We start from the raw sequence: 13,210 nt of genomic DNA on the forward strand, positions 1-13,210 counted from the left end.
GTTATATTTCATGGAGATTTCAACCAGGCCAATATTCTAGAATATCTTCAAAATGAAGGTAATGCACAAAATCTAAACTCCAAAGTATTTATGAAAATGCTCTTCATTAAGATTCATGAACTATTATAAGTAAGTGATTTAAATTAATCAAACATTTCATAGCACAAGTAATATCATACACGTTTTATTCACAATGCAATGGATAATAGTTTTTGTTAGAAGGGATTCAAGATAATGTATGCACATATTGAGTCATTTTTATGTCAAATTTTGTTATGACTAGAAAATTTTAGTCATATTGAGTCATTTTTGTGTAGTTAACATTGCAAATGGATTTAGAGACACTCTTAAAGGGGTATCTAAATTTTAACATTGTGGATGGACTCAAAGGCCCCTTTGTCTCTAAATTTAACAGTACAAATGGATTCAAGGAAGGGAGTCTCTGAATCCATATGTAGTGCTAAAATTTAAAGACAAATGGGTACTCATAATTTTAACACTGTAGATGGATTCAGAGACCCATGTAGTGAAATGTAACACTTCAATATCAAAATTGCAACTTTCCATTTCCGGAGTGACATAATTAAAAATTACTAACATAAATGAGTAATTCATATACTTGTTGTACTTTTTTTTTGGTTATATTTTTTCCTGGACTATAGTAGTAATTTAAGTTAATCATTATTAATGTTATTACTTATTATCTAGTAGCATATTTTAGTCCTCGACTAAATTAGTCATTTAAGTTAGTCACTTTTAGTTTATTCACTTATTATCCAGTCGTATATTTTATCCCTAGACTAAATTAGTCATTTAAGTTAGTCATGTTTAGTTTGGTCACTTAAAGTTGCTCGAATTTAGTAGTAATTCACTTGAAATAATTGTGGTGACTAACGTTTTTAGTCACCTAGTCAATAATTTCATCATTTTCTACTAGTGCTTGTTCATTTTTTCTGCAACTCCATTTTTCTTAGGTGTATGGAGTAGTATTCTACCATGCTATACCACACTTCTTACAAAATTATTCAAATCATTTGCTACAAAACTCTCCACCGTTATCTGACCTCAACACCTTTATCTTCTTCTCTGTCTGGTTTTCCACCAGAGCCTTAAATTCTTTAAACCTATCAAAGACTTCAGATTTCTTCTTAAGGAAATATATCCATGTATTCCTTGCGAAGTCATCTATAAATGATACATAGTACATAGAATTACCCAGTGATGGAACTTTCACAGGTCCAAACACATCATTGTGCACAAGCTCTAATATTTGTTTCGCCCTCTTACCACCAGAAGGGAAACTCACCCAATTCTGCTTCCCATATACACAATTTTCACAGAAATCAAAATCCAGAGAGATATTACTCATACCTTCTACCATACCTTTACCATGAAGTATTTGAAGGCCCTTCTCTCCAATATGTCCAAGCCTTTGATGCCACAACATGGTCTTCTCTCCAGAGACCACTAGATTTTCTTCTCCACTTTCAGGAACCACAAAACAGTTGCACCCATCAATAAAAATGCTACCTTGAAGCTTGTAGATAGTTCCAATCCAAACTCCCTGCATCAATACCAATGCTCCTCGAACCATCTTGCAGGTATCCTTCTCAAACACTTTTTTTACATCTACATCATCCATCTTGCTTACAGAAATCAGATTTCTGGCCAATGCAGGAATATGCAGAACACCTGGAAGTGTTCTAGCCCTTCCACCTTGCAACTTCAGCTTTACTTTTCCACGACCAGCGATTATAGCCTTGCTATCGTCCCCTAAGAAGACATCACCACCATCATATTTCCCATACTCGTAGAACCACTCTCTATGGGGAGTGAAGTGAAAGGATGCACCTGAGTCAATCAACCATGCCTCATGATCTACATGTGTACTTGAAGAAGCCAAGTAAACATCCCCGCCTTCATTTGAGGTGGTTTTCACCTCTGCAAAAGAAGCATCATCAGATCCCTATCCTTTGTCAAGAGCTTTAGATTTATAGTCCATTTTGTAGTGCCCTTCCTTTCTGCATTTCCAGCAAACTACCTTTATATGTTTTCTTAGGGATTTAGATTTCCCTCTACATTTAGATCTCCCACTCGATGACTTACTTTTGTTTCTGTTCTGGGGCCATCCTCATACAAACAAGGCATCACCATTTTAGCTCTCCATATTTTTCCATCTTATCTTCTCCATCATCAAGGATGAGACTATTTCATCAAACTACAAGGCAGTTGCATTACTACCTATTGCAATAACCAGACTATCCCACGAATCTGGTAGAGAACACAACAAATTGATGCACTTATCTTCATCTGAAATTTAAATATCAAGAGATAATAGCTGACTTACCATAGTATTAAATGCGTTCAGATGCTTTGTCACCGAGTCTCCATCTTTCATCCTCAGGTTATACATCTTTTTCCGTAAGAACAATTTATTCACTAAAGACTTAGATTAGTACAACGTCCCTAACTTATCCCACAAAGCCTTAGCCTTAGCTTCCCCTGATACATTCAGCAATACTGAATCTGAGACACATAATCATATTGTGCTATTTGACTTTCGATCTAACTTCTTCAATTCTTCATCAAACACTCTCATTGGTTTAGTACCGGGATCTACCTTGATCCACTAATCTTTATCCACCAATGGATCCTCCATCTTGAGTTTCCACAACTCAAGACTTTAAACATTAAATTTATCAATCTCTATATTTCCATTGCTTGCCATCTTCTTTCACCACCAGAATCGATCTGGTAGATCTCCCACTGAATAGGGTCTACCACAGGCCCGAGTGAAACCCCTCAGCAACAAAGGCGTCCCCTTGAAGCCAAAACAACTCTGATACCAAATGTGGGTTTTAACCCCGTACATAAACTACCTACATACAAATTCTAACACGCAGAAAATAAATAATGTGAGAGCATAAAACATAAAACATATATACACAGAGATTTTCCCGTGGATCCCAAAACTAGGACTACCAACTTGAATTTTCATTATGTTCCTTTCAATGTTACAATACATATGTATACATGCCAAAGCATCCAATACCATGGACCAAAAATCATCATGTCCAAAACCATGGATCGAAAACCATCGCATCCAAAACCATGTGTGAAAACCATGCACAAAACCTTAGGTAGGTCTGCCCAACCTAATCTAGGGTCTAAAAATAAAATTTCTCGGGGCACTACCCCGGACCCTATACAGGGCAACTACCCGCCCCCCTCAAACGCCCTGTGACCCCCCCCCCCCACTACGTAATCGATGCAACGAGGGGGGGCTCCGCCCCACCTCTAACCCCCCGGTTATCTATGTAGGCTAGTCATGGAAAACATATAGCACAACCAAACAATAAAATTACACTCATTTTACATGTGTAGATAAGTGTGCTCTCCTCTATGCATGCCCTAACACAATGATATAACATATGTACATGGCATCAATTAGTAACAATATATGCTCCATATACAAAAAACAACAATAATACAATTTGTGGAATGTGCATCAGATACAAGGCCTCCATGAACAATGACATAAGTTCCATATGAAGTAGAAAAACATAATATCCACTAGCAACCATCGTGCTCCACATAGCCATCTATAATAAATAAAATTATAGTAGCTACATGGAAATATGTCATAGAATCAATAACAAATACTTTGTCATCATCATAAAGCATTCATGAGGATCATTAATATAGTACCATCATGATCCAAGAACTTTTCATGAAGGATTTCAAATAAAAATCCCCATTATACAGGACCTTTTATTGACACATATTGTCATGTGAAATCATGAGAAATGTGAATTCTTAAACAAAAACTCAGTAAACCATCAACATGAAACAAGGAAAAATAGGAAGCAATAATCATGAGCAACCATAACTCAATGATATGATAACAAAGTTTGTCCAGTGTGGATTGTGTCTCTAGGACCAATGTCAGAAGTGGGAAGGTTTCTTCATTAGTCACTGCAAGAATATGATGATTACATGATGTAATTGTCGATATCAACACAAGGATCAATCCCCTTGTCTAGAGTAGCATGTCTCTCCTAGGAGAAATTCTTCTTTGAAGAATTCTCACTCACAGGAAGTTCTCCTTTAGCATGACAAGGAACAATCTCTCACATAAAGTGGAATACAATGATCCTGTCATAAAGTGGCATACATGGATCTCAGAATCAAATCATGATCTCAAAAAAATCAAATGAACACATGGAAAAATACACCTAATGCCTCCAAGTTTGGGGATGGCCTAAAAATTGGCTACTCAGATGAAGAAGCAACATGTAACATTGTGGTTCCTACGAAAAACCATGAAATTTGAGTATAAATATGAGCCCTTTCTATCTTGGTAAAATCTGGGCTCCCTATGAATCTTTTAGATTCCTCACAAAACTCTCTTGTGGACATGGGCAAAAATCTACTGCTCAGATGAAGAAATGGATTACACCATCAGATTCTTGGTGAAAAACTAGTTCATATGAGTATAAACTTGCCATAATTGTTGGAAGAATCACCGCACCTCTATAGAATCCGTAATTTCCACCCTGGGGATCCTAGTTACTGGCTTGTAATGTTTACCAACACCTGCGGGTTTTGGTGTAACGGCAAACCTCCACATGGTATCAGAGCTTGGACCCAGGTTCGATTCCCCCAAGTTGCGTTTGAGGGGGGGTGTTGGAAGAATCACCGCACCTCTATAGAATCCGTAATTTCCACCCTGGGGATCCTAGTTACTGGCTTGTAATGTTTACCAACACCTGCGGGTTTTGGTGTAACGGCAAACCTCCACAATAATCATGGCATTATGAAACATCAACCCCCAAGGAATCTTTAAGGTCCCTCAATGATTCCGCATAAGGAATATTCTATGAAATATTCCAAGGAATATTCCCCTATAATATTCTCTCCTTGAAAATTGTTTCCCGCTTGGGCTGGGTTCCGTGCATGGTTCCTCCTCTACTTCCCATTGGTCAGGTCAATGAAATGATCTAGTCTTAAATAAATTTTATTGGGCAGATAAACCAATGCACCCAAGTGGGTGATCTTGATTGGCAGAACTAATTTAAAGTGTTGGCAGTTGGGAGGTTCTAGGGCCAAACCCTAAAGGACCTCCATTTTGGCATTATTTTGTTTGAATGTGTTGGACTTGTTTAAATGTGTTTATGGAGGGCCACATTTTTGGTCGGGCGGGTTCATATCTCGCTGCCCCTATTTAAATGTGGTCATTATATATGGTCAGGCAGGGTCCTTGGTCACCCACAAGCCCTGACCCTTAATTATTTAATAATAATTCATGAGATGGCAGGGTTGGTGGTACACCACCTATTTTATTTTATTTTATAAATAATTCATTAAAAACCCATCAACCAAATTTTTGGGGTTACTTAAAAAATTAAAGAGGTGAAAATTTCGTCATTTCGATCTGCTGTGAAGTGTCAAATTGTCGCTTAGTTAGTTGTTTCTAAATTTGGCAGGTTCTGCCAGATTTAGTCAGTCTGTCATATTTGGTAAGCCTCCAACTTTAGCTGGCAACAAAAGTACTAGTCCTTTTGACTTGAACTTTGATCGCGAACAACTTGCACATATGAAGTTAGATTTGAGTGTCATCTACATCGTTGGAATCAAGATGACAAGATCTACATTTTAGTCCATGTTTCAACAAATTTTGAAGACATTATTTTTTAAGCCTTTCTAGAACCACCTGGATCATTCCTCCCCATTGAGGAGCTTTTGGTCCTCCAAAATCATGAACACAATCTGCAATTTGTTGTACTCCATCATCTACACAACAAGCTCCATAATGAGCCACACTTCCTTCTCCTTCACCTTTATACTTCATAGCCATAAGTGATGAACCAACACATGTATCATATGCAAGCATGTTGTACAGCTTGCAATATACATGTTCTTTTACAAGACAAAAAATGACCTAAGCAAACCCCATACTTTCCAAGAGTTTATATCACACTCATTGGTCAACTTTACATCAGAAAACATTTCCCAAACTATGAACTAAAAAAAAGGCCAAAAGTATCACTATGTTTCCTTTATAAGTGATGGAAAATGCTTCATCACTTTTACAATCATTTTGCAACATGTGATTTACAAACACGACCATGTTCAACTACTTATAAATCCACAATTTCTTAACCAAGCAAGTTAATGGGTCTTCTTCCAATATCCACCTCTCTTGTTGATGAACTGCATTGACTGGTCCTTATCCCATCATAGGTTCTCTCTAGTCCTCCTTCGGTCGCTTCTCTAGATGGAGCTCCCAACATGTGGCTCTGTGATGTCCACTCTTGTTGCAATGACTACAAAAATTATTCTTCCTCCATACTTTCCTAACCTTCTTCCTACCCTGACGTGGAGAATATTTTTCATTCCTTGTCCTCTTCCTTGCTACCATTTGTTTCCAACACTTGGAAACAACATGGTTATACAAGCCACAAAAAGTACACAATTTTCTATGCCACAAATTTTTCTCATCGTTATCAATCTTATTGTAATCCAAATGAACATTAACATACTGAGACTTTTTATACCTCACTTGGTTGTCTCTAGTGCAAGTATGGTGATGAAAGCTTGCCTTAGCTCTTCCTATGAAATTTTTACTATCATGGGAATCTTGTGATGTTTTCCAATCATTCTCTTTCCGTGATAGTTTCTACAATGGCTTAGATTCTTTGTGTGAAGAACCCCTTCCTTTTGCTTCCTTTGAACACTCTGCTTCAATGTACCCCAATCATGCAAATTGATGCCTTTGTACAACCTCCAAGGGCTCGATCATTCCTTGGCCATCAACACCATGTCCTCCTCCTTTTTACGCCATCTCGGTAAGGAGTCTCATGCCGGTGCCTGAAATGGGCACCTTAATCGTTCCAACATAAACACCATCATGCGAAAATGAAACTGAAGGAAACTACCAACATTGTTTACCTCAATTGTTGATTATGAAGTGGGTGATGATGGCTTTTATAAGCCTTCATGTCACTTCAACTTTATTAAGGCCTCCTCCATGGCTCATAATTGAAGCTGCAATCTCTTTTTCTCCTCTTCTAATTCTTGTATAAGTCTCTTCAATTGAACATTATCTTATTGAAGGCTCTGATTCACCTCTTCATTTGAATGATGAGAAGAAGATAAAGAAGAATAATATTCACCCGAGGATGGAGATGTAAAATTTTCCTCTACTTTCTCTTTATTTTGTTACTCTTTTTCCATTTTCTCCTCATAATCTGCAAATAATATATCTACCATGTTTTCGATTTTGTAGAAGGCCTCATAGGGATCTTGATTCTTCTCAATCTCCCTTCGCACTGCACATTCAATCTCTCCCATGATAACACTCAAAATCCCTAGCAAAGTGGTCACACCACTCTGGTACCACTTGATTTGAATTTATTTTGTGAATCCTTTTAAACTAAAATCCCCATTATACAAGACCCTTTACTGACAAATATTTGCATGTGAAATCATGAGAAATGTGAATTCTTAAACCACATTTCAACAAGCCATCAACATGATACAATGAACAAATACGAATTAATACTCATGAACAACCATAACTCAATGATATGATAACAAAGTTCATCCAGTGTGGACTGCATCTCTGGGCCCAGTCTCGAGAGTGGGGAGGCCGCTTCATTAGTCACAGAAATAATATGATGAGTACATCATGTAATTGTCTCCGTCAACAGAAGGATGAATCCCCTTATCTAGAGCGACATGTATCTCCTAGGAGAAATTCTTCTATCAAGAAATCTCACTCATAATAAGTTCTCTTTTAACATGAGAAGGAACAATCTCTCAAATAAAGTTTCATGCAATGATCCTCTCACAAGGTGGCATACATGGATCTCATAATCAAATCATGATCTCAACAAAATCAAATGAGCACATGGAAAAAATACACCTGATACCTCCAAGTATGGGGATAGCATGAAAATTAGCTAATCAGATGAAGAAATAACATGTTCCATCACATTCATTGTGAAAAATCGTGAAACTTGAGTATAAATACTACCCCTTTTGTCTTGATCAAATCTAGGCTCCTCGTGAATCTTTTAGATTCCTAAAAATATTCTCTTATGAACATGGGTGAAAAATCCACTACTAAGATGAAGAAATGGACAACATCATCAAATTCCTAGCAAAAAATGAGTTCATATGAGTATAAACTTCACATTATTTTGACACTGTAAAAAATCAGCCCCTAGGGAATCTTCAAGATTCATTAATGATTCTGCATAAGGAACATTTTGTGGAATATTCTAGGGAAATTCCCCTAGAATATTCTCTCCTTAGGAATTGTGCCTCACTTGGGCTAGGTTTTTTGCATGGTTCCACCTCTGCTTCTCGTTGGTTATGTGAATGAAATGATATGGGTTTAAATAAATTTTATTAGGTAGATAACCCAACATGCCTAGTTGGGTAATATCGGTTGACACAACTAATTTAAAGTGTTGGAAGTTGGGAGGTCTTGGGGTCAAACATCACAAGACCCCCATTTTACCATCATTTTGTTTGAATTTGGTGACATTGTTTAGATGTGGTTATGGAGGATCGCCCCTTTGGCAAGGCGGGTTCAAATCCCATTGGACCTATTTAAATGTCTTCGTTATATATCGTCGGGTGGGATCCCGGATCACCCGTGGGGCCCGACCTGTGATTGTTTAATAATAATTCGTGGGGTGGTGGGGCTGGTGGATTGCCACCCATTTTGTTTCATTTTATAAACAAGTTGTTAAGAACATGTTAGTCATATTTTGGGGTTCACCAACAAAATTAAAGAGGTGACACATTCATCATTTACGTCTTCCATAAATTTCCAAGTTGTCGCTCAGTTAGTTGTCACCAAATTTGGTAGGTTTCATCATATTTAGTTGCTTTTTCATATTTGGTGAGCCTCGAATTTTAGTTGGTGACAAAAGTACTAGACCTTTTGACCCGATCTTTGACTATGAATAACTTGCAAATAAAAAGTTAGATTTGAGTGTCATCTCTTCCATTGGAATTAGGATGACAAGATCTATTTTTTGGTCCTAGTTTCGACGAAATTTGAAGACTTTGATATTTGAGCCTTTCCAGGGCCAGCTCGATCACATCAACACAAGCTCCGAGCAGCAAATGAAAAAGAAGTAGTAGCATAAGATCTATCAATATAGCACCAACAAAAATATAAACTCATCATCTTGACCTGATGCCATCAAGGTCAACATACTCTCTCCTGATATAATGAGATTAAAATCTTTACCACCAGTAGCATAAAAACTAAAACATCATAAGCATCAACATACTATAGCATCAACTCTAGCTCCAAGCATCAAATAAACAATGAGAAACAACATCAATAGCCACATAATCAATCTCTCCATGTATGACCAACATATAAACCTCCCATGACTCATCCATGTAAATATGCAATATCTCATTAGCAACATGTATCATACCAAAACATCATAAGCAGCAACATAAGCTCTCATCATGCAATAGCAACATCATGATTCAACAATCCAAATTCTTATCAACAACATCATGTCTCATACATCTAGAAATAGAAAACATGAGCAATAACATGGAGAATATATATGAACTAACTCCAACATATCATCTGATCTCCATGGAAGCTACACATGCATGGAAATACGTGACAAAAATCTGATCAAGAAGTATAAGCATCATCAAAATACCAACTATGTCGTGCAAGAATTCATGTCATACTACTAGCAATATATTTATGTCGGTAACAACAAAATTATTCTAAAATTCTTTCCTACAACAAACTCATGTCAAGTAAGTACAAAAAGCTCCTCCATATTGAGCACAATGCCAACAATCTGGAACTCTATTAGGAAGGAAAAATGCTCCCCTTATATGTGTGATCCTCCATCACACCTTGACCATGCGCATAAGACAACCATGCAATTGTCATAACTCTTAAAACATCATAAAAAACTCAACATGCAGTTACTGCAAAGTTAACAACAAAACATATATGGCTTATCTGAATGATGATAAGCTGGAAAAAAAAATAGATCATAAATAAAATTAACACTTCAAACCTCATGCATTCCCCCTGAACACATGGATCTCTTTCATATGCATATTTTTCATCCATGCACTCTTTTCCATATGGATTCAGCTCCAAATATTTCCATTCTAACCAAGATATGGCCATATGCTCCCCCTGATACCATGGAGGCCTCATTTTTTTATGGGAGTTCCTTGTTGCTCCTTTCTCCTCCAAACTTTTTTATGTTTATCTTCCTTCTTTTTATGTGGTTGGCCTTTCATGTTCTTCTCTCTTCGGTTGGATCTCTTCTGACGCATGGGAAGCTTGAAATCCTTGGACCTTATGGAGAATATTATCACACTCAAAACATCTTATGTGACCAAGGAACTGAGGAATAGGTGCATATATTTTGTTGATTTGATTTCTATTCCTTACATGTGCCCTACAATCAATAGCCCTATGGAAAAAATCATTGGATGAGAAACAATAGCCATAAAAAGGACTACTATACCTGACTGATGATGATCATCTTTGCATGCATGCTTGAGGTTGCTTCTTCTTTGGCAACTCCTTTTGATAAGAGGGTATGATCTCTCCACTACTGTAAATTGCTGCTATATGTCCACGTATTCCACAATTATAACATCTTCCAATTTTATTATTCTTCCATGGATTTCTTCACTTTTTCTTCATATTCTTTCATGGTTATTGATTCTCCTTTTTCATGCTAGTACTAGTTGCTCCAACAATTTCTAATTTTCTTGTAGATGCTTGAGCGCTAGATCTGAATCTCTCTAATTCTTTTCTTGCAAAAATTACTTCAACCTTCAATTTTTTATACTCATCCTCCAACTCCTTATACTAATTCCTCATTCAATTTTTAATTTTCATTCCTTCATCTAGATGAGTTTTGAAATCCAAAATTTCTTGTTTGTAAGAACACTCATTTTCATCAAAAATTTGCAACAGCATTCACTATTCTTCATTCTCAGGTGTGAGTCTTCTAATCTCTACTTTTAGTGCCACTATCTAGGATTTCTCTTCATCATTGTTGTTGATCTCTTCTTGTTTTCCCTCTATATTGATGCTTGATCCATCATTGCTATCACTACAACTTTCATTTTCATCTTGCAAGTGATTTCTACTTCCATCTTCTTATTGCAAGGAGGCTTGAATTGCCACTACAATAAGAGTAGAATCATTTGCATTGTTCTCCATCTCTGAAATATGCAATTTTCCTCCAGAATAAAATAATTTGCATCTTGTCCAACATCTCTTTTATAGTCTCACAATGTCTCACATAAAGAATATCAGATCTTGAAATTCAATGCAAAAAAATATTTTTAGCCTTATCATTAAATTCATCCTTTATTCCATATTCCAAGTTGAAAATTTACCTTCATGAAGTACTAGAACTCCTTGTTGAACCATTTCAAAAAATTTACAAATTTTTTGCCAATACTCCTCAGATCCACTCTCCAATGATCAACTTGCAATTGAGAGCCCTGACTCTGATACCAATTGTTGGAAACTAGATTGCTACTGAGATGGGGGGGTTAATAAATAGTGAAGGAACTTATAATTTTTTATTCAACTAATTAAACCTTTGAACCATGCATAAAATGAAGCACATAAATAGATATCATATAATCAAACATAGACCAGAAACCAAGAAAATATTCAACACATGTGACACAAGTATTTATGGTAGAAAACACTCTTTCGAGGCAAAAAACAACCCTTGGTGTTGTTGCATTTCTCAAAATATTTTATTATGTCAAGAAAAATCTTTACATCGAGTTTCACCTAGCTACCATCAATTTGGGATCTCTTTCTCACATGGATCTACATACAACAATATGTTGGAAGCCACAATGAGCAACGATCCTTGCCTAGTTACTCTTGAACTATCATATGATTTTATAGACTACTATTTGTTGGAAGCAACCATGACCAATGAGCCTCGCCCAATTTCTTATGAACTAACCAACTACCATTGGATGGAGAAAAGTACTCCCTATATTGATTTTGTTGGAGTCCCCCAAATCCTTTCCTCTATGTGGTTCCTGTTTCAGATATTTTCAGATTGAAAATGAGAACTTCTCAACATGAACACCAGAAAAACAATCTCTTCAAGGAAAAAAATGAAAATCCAAAATAAAATGAATCAATACAAACCCTGCATAAAATCCTCTGATAAATGCATCAGCAAAACCCATCTGAGTAATAGAATCATTGCTCAAAAACAATAGTTGCACACAACCAACAAATGCGAGAATAAACTAGCTACTACCAAACACCAAATAAGTATGCAATCAAACTCTACTTGATATCCTCTCTCACTGAAAAAAAAAAGTTGGCTGAAACATACTCCTACTACCTACTGCTACACCTGAAAACTACTTTATAAAATATTCATAACAACCCTCACACAACTTGCACACAAGCCTCCTCTCTCACACTCACTCAACTCACAAATACATCCAACCAAAATATCTTTGAGCTCCAAAATATATGTTCATACACTTTATTTGATCCGGATTTAGCTCTTTGACTTCATAAAGCCACAGAATCCACTTAATGATGGATATTCTCAAGTTTAACCACTTTCTAGAATCTCCCTAATCTTTCCTAGGCTTTACATGAAAACTATAAAGAATACAAGTTGGAAAAACACATAATACACCTGATTTGCATGAGAAATGTAGAGGAAAACTTGCTTTAGGCCTCAGATGCACCCACAAAGCCACCATATTTTAGATGTAGTCACATGCACAAGCCTACCAAGTTTCAGATGGAGCCTTCTAGCCACATTCATAAGTCTACCAAATTTTGGTTGGAGTAGAGGATAGATAAAACTAAAATACATGAGCTCAGAACTGCCTAAAATTTCTAGCACTCCTTCATCAACACACGTAAGCTCTGCAAGACATCATAACATGATTTGCAATTGATTACATAGGCTAATCCGGATTTAAATAGGAATGCAATAAATTACAGATATAACCATAAATATAGAGATGTAGCATAAATAACATTTCCTTTCATTAATAGAAAAATACTGAAGTATGCTTGCAAACATAATGGAAATAAGACTAGCCCGGGGGATGGTAGCTTATCTCTGAGAAGAGATGTGGTGGCTACATGCCTCTAAACTGTGTTACGATGAGGCTCAAAGGCCTA

This window comes from Pinus tabuliformis, chromosome 1_2 (genome assembly GCF_031772625.1).
Source record: "Pinus tabuliformis cultivar Carrire ecotype Pingquan chromosome 1_2, CPIR1, whole genome shotgun sequence".
NCBI lineage: Eukaryota > Viridiplantae > Streptophyta > Pinopsida > Pinales > Pinaceae > Pinus > Pinus tabuliformis.